The sequence below is a fragment of the Equus asinus genome, chromosome 24 (genome assembly GCF_041296235.1).
Source record: "Equus asinus isolate D_3611 breed Donkey chromosome 24, EquAss-T2T_v2, whole genome shotgun sequence".
NCBI classification, from domain to species: domain Eukaryota; kingdom Metazoa; phylum Chordata; class Mammalia; order Perissodactyla; family Equidae; genus Equus; species Equus asinus.
In genome coordinates this window covers 63,154,122-63,174,488 of record NC_091813.1, presented here as the reverse complement: position 1 = coordinate 63,174,488, position 20,367 = coordinate 63,154,122, and the positions used below count along the sequence as shown (strand labels likewise).

General features: G+C 40.2%; 1 protein-coding gene across 37 annotated transcripts in view; it reads left to right on the top strand.

Moving 5' to 3' along the window:
- EPB41L2 (erythrocyte membrane protein band 4.1 like 2) overlaps window positions 1-20,367 on the top strand; it is a 221,763-nt gene that overhangs the window by 59,082 nt on the left and 142,314 nt on the right. The window contains exon 2 of one of the 37 annotated variants that reach the window (XM_070496518.1): window positions 1,216-1,259. The exons of 35 other annotated variants lie outside the window; for them this stretch is intronic. The gene's annotated coding sequence lies outside the window, so the exon portion shown is untranslated. Of the gene's footprint in view, window positions 1-1,215; window positions 1,260-20,367 lie in introns of those variants that run through there. One more of the 37 variants, XM_044754974.2, reaches the window with a different exon arrangement.

Genomic DNA, 20,367 nt, shown 5'->3' with positions numbered 1-20,367 from the left:
AGTTCCATACTCCTCGCATTTTCCTAATATGAATCATAAAAGATGGAATGAGATTTTTCATTATAAATGTGCCAGAATCATTTTTGTTTCATTAAAGTGCTGTTTAATTTAATATTAGGCTTACTTTATTGAATTGTTATGGTGATTATCTTGGATAATAGAAAAATACGATTATGATGCCTGGAATTGTTTGAAAAAATAGGTGTGCTGAGTTTCTTTTCATAAAGGGGTTTTCTTGTAACTACATTTCTTTCTCCCTGGATATGCTACGCATAACTTTGTGCAGGGATGTGTGTGTTTTGCCGTGGAGGATACCCAGATGAGTAAGACAGACTTGTTTAGTAGAGTGGGTGAGATGTGGCCACGGGGCCTATGCTGTAGAAAAGGGCTGAGCTCTAGGAGAGAGATGAGGAGTGCTCTGGGCTCCTGGAGGAGGGGAGGATGGCGTGGAGCCAGGAGTAGCAGGCAAGTCTTGGGCAAGGTCATAGCATGGTAGCCGGGCTTTGCCCGGTGGTGGTAGTGATGTTGGACATGCTGCTCGGCTGGCTGACTTGAGAGGCTGGAGGAATGAGCCTGGAGACTCGAGGTGCTCTTTCACTCTCAACAGTAGAATTCGTCATGGACGGGACTAAGCAGAAAGGCCAGAAAGGGGTCTGGCCAGAGCCAGGAGGACTCTGTGATTCAGGTGGCAGGGTTTGTTTTTTTCCTGCAGTTACTGAGGTTTTCGGAACATATGAATGAGGTGATCAGGACAGGAGATTAGTAGGGTAGAGAGTCAAAGTTAGGGCTCTGACTTTGTCAGGGCTCACAGATAATTTATGAGAAACAAATAATTATGAGAAAAATGTGCCTGTTGACAACTTATTATTTTTTTAAAGTTTGGCCCTGAGCTAACATCTGTTGCCAATCTTCTTTTTTTCTTCTTCTCCCCAAAGCCCCCCAGTACATAGTTGTATATAATAGTTGTGGGTCCCTCTGGTTGTACTGTGTGGGATGCCACCTCAGCGTGGCCTGATGAGCAGTGCCATGTCTGCCCCCGGGATCTGAACCAGCGAAACCCTGGGCCGCCAAAGCAAAGTGCACGAACTTAACCACTTGGCCATGGGGCCGACCCCTGATAACTTATTTACTGGTTTTACTTTAGTGAGTGTCTACTGTTGGTAATTATAACTGAAGTTTTTTTGACAATACAGAAGTCATCAAATTGTTTTTTAGGGTACTGTGCTCTGAAGATAACTGAGTACATACGCTTCATAAAAGTGAGTAACAATCAGCTTAAGATCCTGAGTATGATCTTCCTCCATCCGGTATATTCAGATATTTATTTTGTAATTAACCTTGGCTCTTGGCATTCTCTCTCTCTCTTTTTTTCTGAAGGCATTTCTTAAGCCTTTCTCTCAACAGTGTTTTGAAAATGTTACTCGGTTGATTAAGAGTGGGTATGTCTTGATTTCCCCTCCGCTCCCCAGTTTATTAAGCTTCTAGTTCCATTTCGGTATGCTATTTTAGGGAAGTTCTTGTCCCTTTTTTTTGAGGAAGATTAGCCCTGAGCTAACATCTGCTGCCAATCCTCCTCTTTTTGCTGAGGAAGACTGGCCCTGAGCTAACATCTGTGCCCATCTTCCTCTACTTTCTGTGTGGGACGCCTGCCACAGCATGGCTTGCCAAGCGGTGCCCATGTCCGCACTCGGGATCCGACTCAGCGAACCCTGTGCCGCTGAAGTGGAACGTGTGCACTTAACCGCTGCCCCACCGGGCTGGCCCTTTGTCCCATTTTTGACAGTAGTTTGTCTTTAATCCTTCTGAACATTATTTGATGTTGATAGTCTTGAAATTCCAAGTAAAACTATCTTGGAAAGAAAGTCAAAGTCTCATAGCTAGTAAGTGAAGGAGTTGGAATTGTAACTCAGATCTGCCTGATACTGAGTCATTTTATATCTCTAAGCCTCAGGGTCCTTATCTGTACCATGGAGGCATTGATAGTATGTTTCTCATAGAGTGGTCATGAGAAAGTAGATGAAATGATACATGTCGATTGCTCAGCATAGTGCTGGCCTAGCTTGTTGTAAGCTGTCTTTTAAACAACGTGAATTATAGAAGCACAGTGTTTAGGCATCTCAAAAACTTAGTTGATTCCATTGTCGAGGTAAGTAATTTTATGTTTTGATTTTTTTAGTTATACTCTTCCTTTTCAAAATGAACATTTGAAATTACCCAATTTTTAAAACGTGAAGCCCTCTTTGACTTTTGTCTGTCATAATGAGTGAAACGTATCCTCAATAGTCTTAATTCTTCCCTACAGGCTATCATTCTACACGTTCAGTTCTGTTCTGTGTTAATTTTTACTGCCTTTCCCCTCTTGAAATGCGATAGTTCTGTCTGCCCTAGTGGAAACATTGTTCCCTTTGTTAGGGCTAAAGAAATTCCTTTGTGGTTCCTTTGAGACATTCTGCAGATGCCATTTTGCAGTTCTGAAAAATATGTCCCTTTCCTTGTGCTGTGTTAAATTGTGCGTGTGTACGGCTTGGAGTTTTAATGTAGTTGTAGTGAAAACTTGACAGTGACACTTCTTAAATGGTAAACCAAAGACAGGCTCACTCTCGACCGAACGCGGGGGTGTGCTCCCTGTCTCTCCGTGGCGCTGTGTGGTCTGAGAGTGGATCCCTCCTGCACTTCCATGTGACCTCAGCGTTTGATGCTTTTTGACTGACTTCATCGGAAACTGTTAAAACAACTTCAGAATGGGAACTCTAAGCCTTTTGTTGATGTGTATTGCTTTTTAAAGCTCTCTTAATTTATATGTTCTTAATAGCATTTTAAGTGGCAAGTATACACTCAAATTTTCTAAGTGGCTTTAATCCTTGCAATAAGAAGAAGTGGGGGCAAAAATCTGTTGGGAAATTGCCCTGATAAAATCCAGGAAATTCCTTTCATTCTTTTAAACCTGGTTAAAATCTAACTTTAAGGCCCCTCATGCAGCAGTGTGTGCGAGCTTGTGCTGCTGACACTCCAGTGGTTTCTTGTGTCTAGTGTAAGCTCAAAGAGGAACAGTCCGAATGTACCTGTGTGTTTTAGCTAAATGTGTACCACGTGGCCCGGTACCAGTTTATGACAACTTTGCTTGCACTTAGTTGTCCTGTTTTGTACAGCCTTTAAAACTACTGAAGCAGGAGTAGAGAAATAAAGGGAGAAAATGTCACATGTTTTGTTTTAATGGACTTTAAGAAAAAATTTTTAAATAGATTAATCACGATAACATATTCAGTGAAGAAAACTTGTGATATAGAAAAATACAAATAAAGCAGTAAAGCAAAATTTCCCATTGCCTGCATTCATGAGCAACCATTGTTCCCATTTTGGCTGAGCATTTCCAGTCTTTTCTCTGTGAATTATGTACACATGGGTTAAAACAACAGCATTATCCTTTTAAACCTTCTTTTCTCTTTGCAAAATATGGCAAATATGTCTGTAAATTTTTACGATGGTCGTGCATGTTAATCCATGGGGCATTCATTCATTAGACGGCTTACTCGAAAGTTCTCAATTAGTAGAAAGTGTGTACATTTGTTGCCCAAAGACATACGTGCCAGAAATATGTGTCATCTTAGATGTTTTCCAGGATCCTAAAAGCATAACAAGTCTCTATTAGAGTTTTTAAGAAGCCTTTGAATCAAGTAAAGATGTGGTCACATAAGCCCTGGCCCGTCCTGGACAGCTGGCTGACTGATTTCCCACAAGAGCTGATTCTGCCGTGGCCTGACCCCGTCATTTGAGGCAGAGGTACACAGGGATTACAGTGTTTATATGTGTCTAGCCCTCAGCTAGGCTTGTTTTATGGGATGATACCAAGTGCTGTGTCATGCCATTCCATCTGTTTCTTTTAAAGATAAATGTACAATTGGTACAGGACAGATGCTGTTACAATAAACTCCATGGCAGAAATAAACTATTTCTCTCTATGGATACTCCTATATAATTAGAGGTCAAAGTGGGAGGAAACCCTCCCCAGGGGATTGGTGGATACTGGGACCAGTCCTTCTTCAGAAGAGAAAAAGTATCTCAAGCCCATTCTCGTTACTCTGGGGTCCAACAGGAAGAATATTTACTTTTGATATATAGATAATAAGGCAGCAAAAACAAATTTCCTTGTTACAACTGTGCTGTTTTGTTGGTTCATTCAACATTTATTGAATTTAGGTGTTCTAGTTTGGTTAACATGGAATTACACGGGATAATGGGAGGAGATAAGAGATTGAGGAGGAGGATGTGAGATACCCAAATGATGGCTGAACCCAAAAGGCTTGACTAGAAGCAGTCGGAATTATTAGAATCATTAAGGTTGACTGTGATGGAAGGAAAAGATCAGGGAGATGGGGACAAACAGGCAGGTGTGACAGCTAAGTTGATTGTTACGAGTGCTACCTTTCACCCCTGTTGTCTGATATGTGTGTGTGTACACACACACTTCTATACGTTTAAGTATAGTATATAGATGTGTATATCCTTTTAGTTCAATGTTCATAGGTGCAACCACACATAGCCCTTCCCTCGCCAAGGGCAGACCATGCGAAGTCCTGTGGATCTACTGCATCTAGAGACAATGTCTTGTCTCATAGAACTCAGTCTGCTGGTGATGTTCCTTCCTCTGCTTTCGTTTTCATCCAGCCCGTAAGTCAGTGGTCAGCTCCATTGTTCAGGTTTCCCCCAGGACAGGACCCTGCCCTGTCCCATTGCATAGGCATAAATCACGTTCTGTAGGTCATGGGTTGTGTGGTTCATGGGATGCATGATTAGGTAAGTAAGAGCAGGGATTGCTCTGGGCATAGCTTGTCCTTGAAGTGTGAGTCCTGGTCAGATCTTCCTGCCCCTGGTTCTGTTCACTGGGAGGATTGCCTTCACCCACCACATCTGTCTCAGCACTGTCTCGGAGAAGGGGCTGCATTACTCTTAGCTCATTTTAGTCCAACTTTCCTTGGTATCCTGCATGCTCTGCCAGTGGGTATTGCTGGAGTGGTAGGGACTCCCTAAGGAGGAGAATAAAGCTGACAACTTGATTGGGCTCCCCCTAACCCCACGTTTTGTTCTGGATATCTTGTGGCTTAAAAATCAGTAACAGAGCTATTATTATGTTTGGTCATAAACTGCATATTTTTAACCTTATACCTGCAAACTTGGGTTGGATTTTTTTCTTCCAAGCATAGACATGGGAAGCGGACAGTCTAGACAGAGGAGAGTCAGCGTTAATGAGGACACGGAAGCATGAAGATTCATTTTGTGTTGAGGAGGCTGGTATGGCTGGAGTTCAGGGTATGTGAGGGACGGACAGGATGGGAGCAGAAGACAAGCTGTGAATTTGGGTTGGAGCCAGCCAGTGCTGGACCATGAGGTTGCACTGAGAAGTCTGGCCACCATTCTCCCTGCAGAGCCACTGGAACTGCTGGAAGCCTTTTAAAAATTATTATTGTTGTTGTTTTTTTGAAGGAAGAGACAGAATTACAAATATCTGTGTTTTAGAAATATTACATGCCAGGTTTTTTTGAGAATTGCTCAATTTCCCTGAGTATCTATTCTGGTGATTTTTTTTTTTTTTTTTTTTTTATTGGTCAGTTAGAATCTGCCCGAGGAAGCTGATTTTGTGTTTCTTTTCTTTCTAGCTTCTAGGTGACATTTCCATACACAGTAGCACTTTTGTATTTCTCTGTGCAGTAAAATCTGGTGCTATGAATTTTCCTTTTTAGGTAGTATTTATTATAAAGTTGACTAGGATCAAATATTTATTTAACTTAATTGTGATAGTAAATCTCACTGTTACCAATTAAGTACGTTGTGTTTACTACTGAATAATAATCTGAAGCTTGGGAATACTTATTGAAGGAGGTATCCTTGGTATTTGTTCCTCTTTATTATGAGACAAATTTGTGCCCGGTTATACTGTGTGCCAGGCTGGGGATTCAGAGATGAGGAAGAAGACTGAGCTGTTCATCAGTTCACAGTAAGACACCCTGAGAGAAAGAATTCAAAAATGGTCATTTCAGCAGTGGAAATACGCATAGAAAAAGGACAACAAAGTGAGCCTGGTTGCAGAGAGGGAGGAAGGGATCAGGAGCGGTGCCTGGACTGAGTCTATTTTTTTGTTATTGGGGTTTTGTTTGTAGCTGCGCACTACTTAATGAATATGATCCAATTATTCATTCATTCGTCAAATGTTCCTTTGACTACCTACTGCATGCCAAGTCCTGTGTTAGGCTGCTGGGGATGTGGATGTAAGGTTGCAGTCTTTGCCCCTAGGAATCTGATTGTTCACATGGGGAGGCAGCCACTCTATAGCAAGGAGAGGCATTCTCGGGACTGGGAAGTATCTCACAAAACTGTGGATAAATAAATTTTACTGAATCGTTCTGCTTAATATTTAATGGAATTTCACCATGTATCAAGTATGTGAGAGGGAGAACCCTTTTGTAAATTACCTTTCTAGTAGTTGTTCAAGAAATATTTATTGAATGAATGTATCTTTTGTGTAGGAATAGGATTTTACAAATTGATAGTAATTCAAGAGAACGTTTGCGTTTGTTGCTACTGGCTATCCCTTCATGGAAAGGGTACATTTTCTTTCTTTCTTATTTAATTGGAATTTCCAGGAAGTCTCACTGTCCTAGGGTTTCTGCAAGCACTTTTCTAAAGCCAATGGGTGGGTGTATGTTTAGATCCAAGAGAAACAAATTATAACCATGGATGTGAACTTTTCACAGTCTTCTCAAAATAAAAGCTTGAAAGAATATTTTTATGCTTCTCTTTCACAAAGACTAAATATCCTTTTCTAAAGAGGAATAAAAGCAAGATGTTAAGCATATGGGATCTTTGTGTTGTTCCCACCTTCCCTAGTAATTAGCATAACCCCGCAAAATATTCGTTGAGAATTTTCGGGCATAATTTCAAATCATAAAAATTGGCAGAAAGAAGTATATATGTGCTGAAGTTCAAAAAACATTGCTGTTTTAAAGAATATAGGCATTTTGGGAGTCAAGGAGCAAAAATAGTACAGCTTTAGATTTAAGAAAGCAGGCAAAATAAAATGCAAATACAAAGTAGACACGTTGAAAATCTCTTAAATGTATTAAATGTGTATGCAATTGGGCAGAGGGGAAGGCTTTGTTAACTGTAAAGCCCATGTAAATGCATACTTGGTTTAGCACACAGATTTCTTAAGCTCCTCCCTCGCCCCCCCCCGTATGACTACCATTGTGTTTCATGTGGGTGTGGAAGAGGACACAGTCGTGGAGGTGCACGTTACTAACCTGGTAGAAGGGGGAAGTGGAAATAAGGGTAGAAAGGAGTACTGCAGCCATAAAATTGACGTGTTTCCGAGTCATGGACTTTGAACCAAGATTGTACAGTTTAGTAACTAAAATTTACTTGTATAGTTAGGTTGTAAACACCTTTAGGACATTTACTTATATACCTGAAGCATAGTAAATGGACCACGTTTATTTGTAATATTGTGTGTTCTTTTTCTAGACTTTCTCCCCTCACTTTTATACCAAGCAGAGCACCTCATTTCTGTTGTCTAGGGCCATCTCTTTGCTTTGCCATCACAATTCATTCTGTACATCATGATTTGCTTCTTGATACCATTTCTCTTTTCCCAGTCCTTATATTTAAAGTAGATTTCTTGTACATAGCATAGAATTGGGTCTTGCTTTTTACCCAGTCTGACAGTGTTAATTGGTGCATTTAGGCCATTTCCGTTTAAGTATTGGTGGTGTTGGGCACCATATTGCTGTTTGTTTTTCTATTTGTTCCGTCTGCTCTTTGTTTCTTTTTCTGTCTTCCTCTGGATTAATTGAGTATTTTTATCTGATTCCATTTTATCTCCACTATTGGCTTATTGGTTATACCTCTTTGTTTTGTTACTTGATTTAAATTGAACTCACTAAGTTGTCTGCTAAAAGCCCTACTCCTCCTTTAAGTATTTCAGTGAATGGCTTTGCTGTTGGATTAATTGAACTTTATCTTCGCTTTCTTTCTCTTTCCCTTAACTCTCATGTGTCACTGGCTTCTTACCGTTCTACTAATTGAATATTTCTTGAATTTTATCCATTTCATTCCACTGACCCCTTCCACAGTCAGATACTATAACCTACATAAAGCTGAGCTCTCTCATGGTCCAGTTTTAACTCTGGTAGCCAAAGAAACACAAGTCTCAACATTGACAAAGAATTGACAAACCATTTATGGTTTTACTCTGGTCTCTTGAAAAACAAAATAACTTGTTTCATTAAAACAGAACTTAAAAAACATTATCTTCATCAGTTATGAATTTTTCTGATTCTTCCTCATCACAGAATAGAGCAACCCTCAGACTCTCTCCTTAAACCAATTTCCTGCCAAACAGTTAATGCTCTCAGTTTCAGCTTGAGTCTCTCCTGTGCATGCTTTATGGATCTATTCTTTTCTTTCCTCTAGTAACTCAGCTTATTTCACAATGAATCAGTCAAGCTGCTTTCAAAATTGAAATTACAATGGCAGAATTCCCTTTGGAGGAGAGGGAGCAGAGGCTACCCATTTGTTAGCATTTTATTTTGTTTTAAACATTAGTACAGCTATCGTTTCTTGTCTGGATAAATATATCATGTTGTGTCTGGTTTTCCTGCTTTTTTCTAGTTTTTCTTTAATCTGTTCTTCATGCTGTAGTCAGAGTGGAAGCTTTAAAGTCTTTTAGTTTTGTGCTTAAAATCCTTTCATGGCACCACTTTGCTTTTCAGAAGAGCTTTTTAACTGGCTTTTACCTTATAAGGTTCTTGCTGTTCTAGATTTTAACTTACCAGTCGGGTTTCCCTGCTCATCTGTCAGGTTTTCTCTCATCTCTAGACTCTGGTACCTGTTGCCAGGTGAATTGTACTCTCTGGTCTCAATGTGGATACAACTTCCTCTGGGTAGCCTTCCTTCTATGGTTCTCTCTGCCACTGGCTCCCTCCTCCCTGTTAGATATACCTGCTCTATGCTCTTCTGAGTAACCACCTCTGTCTCCAGTTGACTTTTTACTTGCCTTTCTCCCCCGTCAGGTTATAAGCTCCACAAAGGCAGTTATCACATATGTGTTCAGATTGTCTGGCGCTTAATGGGCTCTCAGTAATTGCTGAGTGAAGGAGCCCTCACTGAATGATGTGCTGTTGGGCCTCCTGTCCTTCCTTCCTTAGCACTTACCTGCCCTCGGAGCTGGTGTGTAGCCAATGTTCCTTTGGTGGATTAGCCTGATGCTGAGACTTCCTTCTGAGTATTTGCTCATTTAAACACGCGTAGGTGGCTCTGCCCTTGCCTGAGTAGGTAGATTCCATCTGCCGCGTTTGGTTTCTATATACCTTGAACTCTATTCTTGTTATGCAGATTTCTGTCTCCTTCTAGCCCCTTTGGATGCCCTGCCAGTCAAATAGTCCTTTTATTTTTATGAGGAAATCCTGGCTTTTAAGGTGCTCTTTCTATTATTACCAAAGCTTTCAAGAATAGTGACTTTTTTGGAAATAGGTAAAACATTAATAATAATAACAAATGCTAGAATTAGGATCATTCTCTCTCACTTCTGGGATGACTCCCAAAGCATCATCTCTTTCCTTGTTTTCTGTAATCCTTTCCAGCAACTTAGATGTCACATCATCTCTTCAAACTCAGTGTGCCTAAAAGTTCCACAATCTTGCAACTTCTAGTGTTCTGGGCTTGAGACCTCAGCATTATTTTTTAATTGTACCTTGTGTTTATTCACTATCTAGACATCAACTTCTATGAACTTTTCTCTGAAATTTATTTGGTATCAGTCCCTTATTCATCATTAGTACTCCTGCTTCCACACAAGCCTGTTTTTTTCCCCAGCTTTATTGAGGTGCACTTGACAAAACTGTAATATATTTAAAGTGTAAAACATGGTGATTTGATATACATAGACGTTGTGAAGTGGTTCCCACAATCAAGGTAGCACATTCATCACCTCATATAGTTACTTTTTAGGTGTGGGGGGAGAACGCTTAAGATCTACTCTCAGCAAATTTCAAGTATATAATACAGTATTATTAACTGTAGACACCATGCTATACATTAGATCCTCAGAACTTACTCATAACTGAAGGTTTGTACCTTTTGACCAACGTCTCCCCATTTCCCCCACCCGCACGAGCCTTTTTGTGTAGCCTTCCATTCAGACTGTCCGGCTTCTACTGTCCCTCCTTTCCAATTCAGGGTCCCCAAATTTCTCTTTCTCAAGCAGCATTTAGTGGTCATCCTGCTTGGCCACAGTCAAATGTTCAGAGGATTGGAACTGGTGTACACTGCTGATGGGAATGGCAAATAGTGTAGTCACTTTCGAAAACAGTCGGGCAGTTCCTCAAAAACCTTAACATTATCATTAATGTTATTATTAATTATCATATCATTAAGTTATCATTTGACCTAGCTGTTATATTCAAGAAAAATGAAAACATACGTCCACACAAAAAGCTATACACGAATGTTCACAGCAGCATTATTTATTCATAATGGCCAAAAAGTAGAAACAACACAAATGCCCATCAGTGGGTGAATGGATAAACAAAATATGGTATAGCCATAGACTGTAATATTATTTGGGTATACAAAGGAATGCAGTACTGATACATGCTACAACATGGATGAAACTTGAAAGAAGCCAGACACAAAAGGCCGTATATAATATGATTCCATTTAGGTAAAATGTCCAGAATAGTGAAATCTATAGAGATAGAAAGTAGATTAGTGGTCGCCTGGGGTTGGGAGTTTTGGGAATGATATAGCTAAAGAGTATGAAGTTTCTTTCTTTTTTTAAAAAAATATAAAATTCACATAAAATTCACCATTTTAAAGTGTACAATTCACTGGTCTTTATTATATTCAAAATGGTGTTCAACCATCACCACTGTCTCAGAACATTTTCATCGCCCCAAAAGAAATCCTGTCTCTCTTAAGCACTCGCTTCCCATTTCCCCTCCCCTCAGCACCTTCGGAACCTCCTGCATCATTTTACATTCCCACTAGTGGTCACGTATGAGGGTTCGGATTTCTCCGAATCCTTGCCAACACTTGTTATTTTCTTTCTTTCATTTTGTTCAATAGCCATCCTAGTGGATTTGAAGACAGAACTCTATGTGGTCTTATTTCCATTTTCTAATGACTAATGATGTTGGACATCTTTTCCTGGGATGATTGGCCATTTGTAGATCTTTGGAGAAATGTTTGTTGTTGAGTTGTAAGAGTGCTTTATATATGCATTCTGTGTACTACGTAACATTATTGGATATATGGTTTACAAATACTTTCTCCCATTCTATGGTTTGTCTTTTCATTTTCTTGCTAGTATCCTTTGACTCGCAAATATTTTTAATTTTGATGAAGTCCAATTCATCTGTTTTTTCTTTTGTTGCCTGTGATTTAGGCATTATATTTAAGAATGTGTTGCCATATCTAAGGTCATGAAGATTTGTACCTCTTTCCTTCAAAGAGTTTTATAGTTTTAGCTTCTTCGTTTTAGGTCTTTGATCCATTTTGAGTTTATTTTTGTATATGGTATGAGGTAGGAGTTTAGAGTCATTCTTTTGCATTTGATATCCAGTTGTCCCAGTACCATTTGTTGAAAAGGGTATTCTTTCCTCATTGAATGGACTTGGTGCTCTTGTTGCCATCAGTTGGCTATAGGTGTATGGGTTTGTTACTGAACTCTCAATTGTATTCCACTCATCTGTATGTCTATCTTTATGCCAGTACCACACTGTTTGGAATACTCAAACTTTGTAGTAAGTTTTGAAATCAGGAAGTGTAAATCCTTCCACTTTGTTCTTCTGTTTCAGGATTAGTTTGGCTATCTAGGGTCTCTTGCAATTCCATATGAATTTTAGGATTAACCTGTCCATTTCTGAAAAAAAGGCGGTTAGAATTTTGATGGGGATTACATTGAATTGGTCATCACTTTGGGGGTTATTGCCATTCTAACAATATTAAGTCTTTGAATCCATGAACATGGATTCATTTAGGTCGTCTTTGATTTCTCTGAACAATGTTTTGTAGTTTTCAGTGTATGTCTTGTATTTCCTTGGTTCAGTTTACTCCTGTGTGTTTTATTCTTTTTGATGCTAAGTGGGATTATTATTTTTTGGGTTGTTAATTGCTTCTGTATAGAAATACAACTGTAGTCTGAATATTGATCTTATTTCCTTCAACTTTGCTGAACTCCTTTATTAGCTTTTTTTTTTTTCTGGATTCTTTAGGATTTTGTATATATATGATTATGTCATCTGCAAATAGAATTTACTTCTTCCTTTCTTATATGGATGCTTTTTATTTATTTTTCTTGCCTAATTGCCCTGGCTTGAGCTTTAAGTACAAATGGAAGTGGTGAGAGAACACATCCTGTCTTGTTCCTGATCTTACAGAGAAAGCTCTCAGTCTTTCACCATTAAGTATGTTGTCAGCTGTGGGGTTTTGTAGATGCCCTTTATCACACTGAGGAGGTTCCCTTCTATTTGTAGTTTGTTGAGCATTTTTATCATTAAAAGATGTTGGATTTTTATCACATGCTTTTTCTGTATATTGACATGATCATGTATTTTTTTTCTTCTAATATGATTTATTATATTGATTGAATTTCATATGTTTAATCACCCTTGTATTCCTGGAATAAATTCCACTTAGTTGTCATGTAAGATCCTTTTAGTGTCTTACTGGATTTGGTTTCCCAAGATTTTATTGAGGACTTTTGTTGCCTCTGTGTTCATGAGGGACGTTGGTCTATGGTTTTCTTTTTATGTGATGTCTTTGTTTGGTTTTGATATCAGGCCTCATAGAATGAATTGGGATATTTGAGGTTTCTTTTTGGGTTGATGAAAATGTTCTAAAATTGCTTGTGGTGATGGCGGCATAATTGACTATACTAAAAACTGTTGAGTTGTGCACTTAAAGTGGGTGCCTTGTAGAGTATCTCAATAAAGCTGTTACCAAAGAAAGAAAAAATACATCCTTATGAGAGCTAGCCTATCTACTTTAGCCCAAAGTCCTTATCCTGACCTTCAAAGCCCTCAACAGTCCTCCAGCGGTTCTATTTCAGCATTGCCTCTGACTTATCTTTGTATGTGACTGATGCAGTGACAGTGGTCAGCCTCCTGCCCCACTCATCACTTCCTACTCCCCCAGGTCTCCCAGAACATCTTGTGCATCTTGCTACTTCACCCTGCCCAAGGACGGTTCCTACCTATCTTGAATGTCCCTGTCCTCCTTTCCCACCAACGATAATCCACGCTCTCTTGCAAAGTTCTGTTCAAGTTTCTTTTATTTACCATTCTAGCCTGCAATGATCTCTTAGTCCTAAACCCCTAAATCTGATGATTATCTCACTGAAAAGAAAAATTATGCGTGATCTGGAATGTGTGAGTTTCCTTAAGGGGACAGTGGAATAGAATATTTGAAATCAGAACTGTTATGGGAAATCTAGTATATGTGTTTGTAGTACCCATAGGCGTATACTTTTTTTATGCATTTACAATCAACTCACAAGTTTATAGGGATGACTTTTCATTTGCACTTCTCTGGTCTCCCCAGATGGTTCTCGATTCTTTGAAGAAAGGCACTATGTGGTATATCTAGCCATTAGCATTGTATGCCGGGTGTGTATCTGTTGATGTATGTGTTTGGAAGATAGAAAGATCCAGTATTTGTGTTTCACAGTTTTCCTTATGTATTTCTAAAAAATATTTTCAGCAAGTTTTGTTTTACCAGAGTTGAGTAAAGTCCTAGTGTATAAAGTTCATCTGCAAATGTGAGGCATGGGTAGGTGAGCCTGTTGCTGTAAAGGCTGTATTTTGGCATTTGGTGAAGTCTAACTGGCAGGTTGCATAAGCATCATGGTGTAATGTCAAGGATGTATTTCAAATGAAATAGAAGTGGATTCAAATTGTGGGTTCTTTCTTGGACATAGTTGTTAGTGGGTTAAGCCAGGACCCAAATTAGGGTTGTCTAGCTCCAGGACTGATGATAAACCGCTATACTATTTGCACTCCATGCCTGTTAAGAGAAGTTATTTTATTCCTCTGAACCTCATTTTATTCACATATAAAATGAACTTGATAATACTTGCTGTGCAGAGATGTTTCAAGGCATAAATAAGGATGTTTGTAAAGCCTTCAGCAGAAAGCTTGCTCGCAAAATAGGCAGGCCTATTACTGTTAGTAAAGTATTTTATTTGCTTCAAAACAATAGCACCAACGAAAGAGATTTTGAAAACGTGTCTGAAACTTGGGCAGAGAAATGTGCTTATCTCTTGGCTTTAGAAGATTGAATTCTTTGCTTTACACTTTGGCACAAAGTTTTCAGTGTTCTGTTTCTTTAGAATTTAGATAATTTTCCAAGTAAGTCATTTGTTAGTAATTACTTTCTTTTGCTGTCTTGTCTTTTGTGTTGTTCAGAATGAGTTATTGTCAAAGAAGTAACAGTTATACCTTCTCTGTCATTAGCTTGCCTTCTGAAGAATTTTAGAATGTCCGACAGTTGTGGTTAACTGCAACTGTTGTATCTTTAAGCCTTAGGTTTTGAAGTTTCTGGAATGAAGTTTAGGAAGGCTGTTTTTTTTGTTGTTGGCAGCCATAATAGGAATGAGCTAGAGGAGTGATTATTGGTTTTCATTTCGGTTGCAGAAGTATCTGTATAAGTGTATTTGTTGGTGTTGCTATAGAAACGTAGTCAGAACTGCAGCGGGGAAAGCGTCACACATGAAGCCTTGATTTGGTTACCTGAATTGTTTGCCTTACTTACGTTGGAGTTATTCCTAATTGATTTCAGAATGTGTTGGACATTTTTATTCTTAGCTGCCGTAAATATCCAGAGATCACGAGTTTAAAATACATCCGTGTTGAGAATACTAATGCGAATCATCTCCATTCTTTTGGTCACTGTTACTCCTTAGGGGTTCAGCAGGAAAAAAAATTCTGCTAAGGCAGTGCAAATTTCCTGTTTGTGATGGTGATGGATTGTAATTTAAAAAATGTTTTTCTCCATGTATTTTAGGATTGTATGGTTCAGTTGGGGATTTTTCCTAATGAAAACCATATATAGGCACTTTTTTCACGTTTTATTTATATTTTCTTCTACAAATTTATTATGAAGTTTTACTAACCATGCTGTCCATTTTAGCTTTTTGATACAGCTATGATTTGGATCAGGAGAAAGTGGTTCCACTGAGCATTTGTAGGGGAAGATGGCTCTGCTTCTGGCTTTTCCAGACTCTCTTGCTCAAAGGAAGGGCTGCTATCGAGTCAGTTACACCCTCAGGGGCAGATGTCTTGCAGCTGGGCCTTTTTGGGCTCATTCCAGAGATGGTATTTGTGTGCACTGTCAGAATGTCTTACAGGCCCACCCTGGAAAGGGTTCAACTCTATAAAAGGCGTTTTGTTTTATAACCTCTCACATATTCTTATGGGGTTCTGGTGGTGACGGTGGTCTTTATTGTTTTGTCTTTCAAACTGGCATTTTATTGAGACACAGGCTTCACAGTTGAGAATAGGAATTACAGTTATAGTTATTGTATCTTGTAAAATACATTTAGCCAAGCCCTTGGCACACACTACCGTTAAAACGAAACAAACCCCCCTCTCCGAACCTTGCGATTTCTGTGAGTTATTTTTTAACTTCTTTTCTGCCTCTATACTGATAAGAAGATAACACTCATTTGATTATGTTTTTCTGGGTAATTTAATTGATATTGATTTACAAATCAAGTTAGTATATTAGAAGATAGAAGATTATGCAGGAAATCCCAAGCCAAGTTTGAAATCTTTAAAACACCAATAACTTCATGTTGAAAATTGTTCTTTTTGACCTGTTTTGAATCATATGTTGACATAGATGCTAGGAGAATTATCCTTGGATATATTCTAGGGGAGTGATCATATTTTCTCCTCAATTTTGTTTTCCTCCTTTAAGTGCTCCACAGTGATGAGAACTATTTGGGGTGGAGAACAGGACTGCATGCTCTCTTGGCTTTCTAGCTCAAACCCCTTCCTCTCCCAGCGCATTTCCAACGCCCTTTCCTTTGGTCTCTGGGGTGGTGTCTCTGCTGCTGTCCAGGATTAAACTCCTCTCTTGTGCTTTTGATCCTTTCTCTTCTGTCCCATCCTAACTACCTGCCGTCCATTCTCCTTTTTCTCCTTTGTGTGTTGAATGGCCCCCCATGCTGTCTCTCCCACTGAAAGCGTGCCCTGAACGAAACCACCCAGACATCTCCACGCAGACGTCTTTCCGCAGCCTTATACTGCGTGTAGTTGTTTCTTCCCTTTGCTCTCGCCTGTTCTTCATTGCTGCACTTGAGATTAATTTATGCTCATCTCTTCCCCTCCTCTCTTCAGTATTTTTCCTTTAGCCAGTTGGCTCTGTCTGCCACCATCCACTGAACTTGCCCTTCGAGGTTACCAGCAGTCTTCTCCTGACACCTTTAAAACCTTCTTGGTTTCTGAGGCGATCTGCCCTTGGCCCTGTTGTCCCCTCCTTGCAACCTGACCCTTCTCTCTTGTCAGTACTGTCTTGACGTGCTGTCTTTCTCTTCTGCTGATCCTTCCTGGCCTCCTTTATGGGTTCCTTGCTGTCTGCCTGGAGATTTATTATGAGCATTTTTCTTGCTCTGTTTTGTCTGGGGTTTCATCTCCTTCTATATCGCTTCAAATAACACTGAGTGACCAAGTGGTTCTAAATCTTAGCTTGGAAACCCACACCCTGCTGTTCAGACGTTAGTCTCCAACCATCCTGATTTTCCACCCAGATGTCACGCAGTTACTTCAGTCCAAATGCATTGAAAGTGGAAGCTAGTGCTTCTCTCGTCCTTGTTTCCTACAGTTTTTGGAAATCCTTCTCTAGGTTGATGGCACCACTGTCTGACCTTTGACTGCCAGGAACCTGGGAACTTCGTTCTCCATTGCTCCCACAATCCAATCCATTATCAAATTCTGTCCACTTTACCTACTAAGTATTTATTGACTCTATCTCTTCATTTGCATCTTTGTTGCCTCTGTCTTTGTTTAGATGCTATTTCCTGGATCCCTGGAGCATCATCTTCACCAGTTTCATTTCACTGTATCACTTGTTCTCACGTAACTGCCAAAATAATCTTCCAGAAATACAAAATTAATGTTGTTTTCCCTTGCCTGTGGGATCTGAGCTTAGCATGTTGCTCACTCGTTATTTGGCCCTGCCTCCCCTGTCCCGTCTCCTCCACTCGCCACCCTGTGTTCCCAGCAGACGAGGTACGTAGCGTTCTCGACAGTGCATTTATCTTTCATGATTCTGTGCCCTTCACTTATGGTTCCCACGGTGAGGAATGCGCTAACCCACAGACAAGTGGCCCAGCGAGCTCCTCCTCGTCCTTCAAGGTCAGCTCAGATGTCACCTCAGGGAGCGCTCTTTCCTCAAGTTGGTTACTGCTGAATTGTTTATGCCTCTCTTCTAGCTCATATTGTCTTTGTGGAGTAGTTATTTATTTAAATACCTTTCTCTTGCACTACTGGGGCCAAGTTTTACACAGGCCTGTATCCTCAGCAGCTATCAGAAAGCAAAGAGCAATTTCTCAGTGGATGAATGGGTCTTAGCAGAACCCAACAGTACAGAATTGGACTCCAGATCTCATAGGCGGACGTGATGGTGAGTTCTCTGGCTTGAGGCTGGGTGTTCTTCGTCTATGGTTTTGGGTGGGTAGGGGTGGTGGATCGAGAACATAGTAACACTTGTCCTTAGGGTTTTCTTCCATCATTCAAGTTTGGAGAGGTAAGTTTTAAAGGTGCAGCTACAGAAGGAGATGAGTGGAGCTACAGTTTCAATTTATGGCTGTAATAAAGCTGTAAAGGGTTGAAAGTAGACTGGGTTCTCGTCAAGTGCCCACACCACACAGACGGCATTTATCAGGCAGGAGAGACCATGATGCGGGGAAGTGAGGAGAGGGCCCCATGGGCTTGTTCCTCCCAGGGCATGATGTGTGGCTGTGCGCTGCTTATTCCACATGCCTTCACATTTCAGCTTTACATAGCACGTTTTTGATGAGAGCCTTGTGTTGACATATTTGCTGTTTATTTGGTTCTTGGAGAGCCTCTTGGAAATAGTTGTGGCCCTTTTAAAGGAAAGGAGAGAAAAGACAGGGAAATTATAGGGGATGGGTTAGGGTGGGGAAACAGCTTTCCTTCCACAAGTTGGAAGGAAAAATAGATGATGAAAAAAATAGATAACTGGAATTGGTAGGAGATTACCATATGTTAATATTTGATTTTTAAGAATAAAATTAAACATAATGATACATTTGACTGTTTTTAGGGGAAAGCCTAGATGAATTTGAGATTCTGCGTTTAATAGTAACTGTGTTCCTCTAGCAGTTTGCATTTTACCAGTAGCTGTCGTTATGGTTCTGTGGTCCTCACAGCCATCCTGTTATGTAGGCAGGTTATCTGCTGGTGCTTTCATTGTTCAGAGCGAGTAGTTGGCAACATGGGGATATATCTAGACTGTTTGAGTATGAATTCAGCGCTCTTTTGAGGGAAGAGTAGATAATTTCTTGGCAATGTGGGGAGTGGGAGGGCGTATGGTTTTTCTTGGGTCCAGAGGGTGGGGCAGAGCTGCTGGATGCCTAGTCTCAGGGCTCGCTGTTTCTTCTGGCCGTTGGACAGACTTAAAGGGCCTCTATTCTCTCATCTCTCCTTGACAGTGTCTCTCCCCTTTCCTCCTCCTCCAGGCGGGGCAGAGTCTGCTCTAGGGAAAGGCAATGGAATAGTTCTGACATTATCCAGCCTGGGGTCTGCCACTGACTTACTGGGTAAACTGGACAAGTAGCCTAACTTCTGGGCTTCAGGTTCCCATCTGTGCAAGGCAAGGGGTAGAGGTACATGAACGCTGAGATCTCTTTCAACTCTGAATTTCTTTATTCTGTGAAAACCCTCTTTTGCTCAGTTGTATGTAGGATGTTTTATAGGCACTAGCAAGATGTTTGTTTTTGCTTTATGTGTAAAGTGCTTTGTGATAGGTGCTTTTATTTTATTTCTTTAACCTCTAAGGCAAGGTGGGTGTCATTATTAGCAGTGGCCCTGCTTATTTAAAATGAGAAATTAAAATTAAAATTATTTAAAGTGAGCCTAAGCATTGTAAGCGTATCGTGCCTTCCTTGACCTCCCCCAGGGAGCTGTCTACTTGGCTGTGCCCTTCCTGTGCCTCCTAGGCCTTGTTACATGTGGTGTCGTCATCGTTTAAGTCTCTCTTCCCTGCTGGACTATGAATTCCCTGAGAGCTGGTGTGGGGAAGGGCTTTAGATGGTGTCTGATGCAAAGTGGAATGAAAATAATACATTTTAAAGTAAATATGGGATTAGTGTACTGGTCTAAATGTAATTCTAAAAGTGATGCTTTAAAATTTTGTAGTTAAAGAATTTGTTAAGAGCTTTATCTGAACACTTTTTAGATGTTTTCAAAACATTAACTTTTTGATTATAGATTCCCAACAGGCGCCCCTTTATTGCCTCTCCTCCCACTGTACCTTCTCCTGTCCCTTCTCCAAAACCCCTGTAAAAGTCTGGGGTCACACGGCATGTTTCTTTCCCAGAGTGCTGTAGATCTATGCTATGGGCCTAATCTTATGTTTTTAAAGATGTGGTAGGGAAGAAACTCTGCAAATGACTCGTGCAGTTGTGCAAATTATTCTGGATTTAAAGCCTGGGAGAAATTAAACTGTGGTGGCTTGTGGCCAGAAGAGAACTTGCGTGCAGAAGCCATGGAACTAGCGCAGATTTTTCTTGTGCTGACGTCAGATACAAATGATCGTATGAAAGGTGGGCTGTTAGAAAGTGTTATAGGCCAGTTGTAGCTCACCCGGGTCGAGAGAGTCATGAAACTTTTCTCCTTGTGTGTTCAGGAAGTCTGGTTGTGCATGGTGATTGGTAGATGGAAGACTCTGTAAAATCAGTAGCATCAAAAACAGAGGTGTTTTGTTTTTGAGCACTCTCTGGGTTATTGTTGGGTTGTGCTAGAAAATTGTGTTTGCTTTTTGTCGGGTGGGACAGATGACAGTTGCTTGTCAGAGGAGGCTAGACGAGTAAAGATGGGAGGACGGAGAGAACCTGTCTTCCTCATTGTCTTTCAGCAACACTGACAACTTTATTTCTGCACAGAGTTTGTGTGCCTTATGGTTTTGGAGCTATGAGTGACCCATCAGGTTACTGGGTCCTCTACATCTTGTTCAGTTCTGCTCTTTGTCCCCATAAAGCAGAGGTTGGGCATTTTTAAAAAGTCACAAAATTATGATACTGGGTTTAAGATAAAATTCTATTTATACACAGACTCACATATACAAATAGAGGGA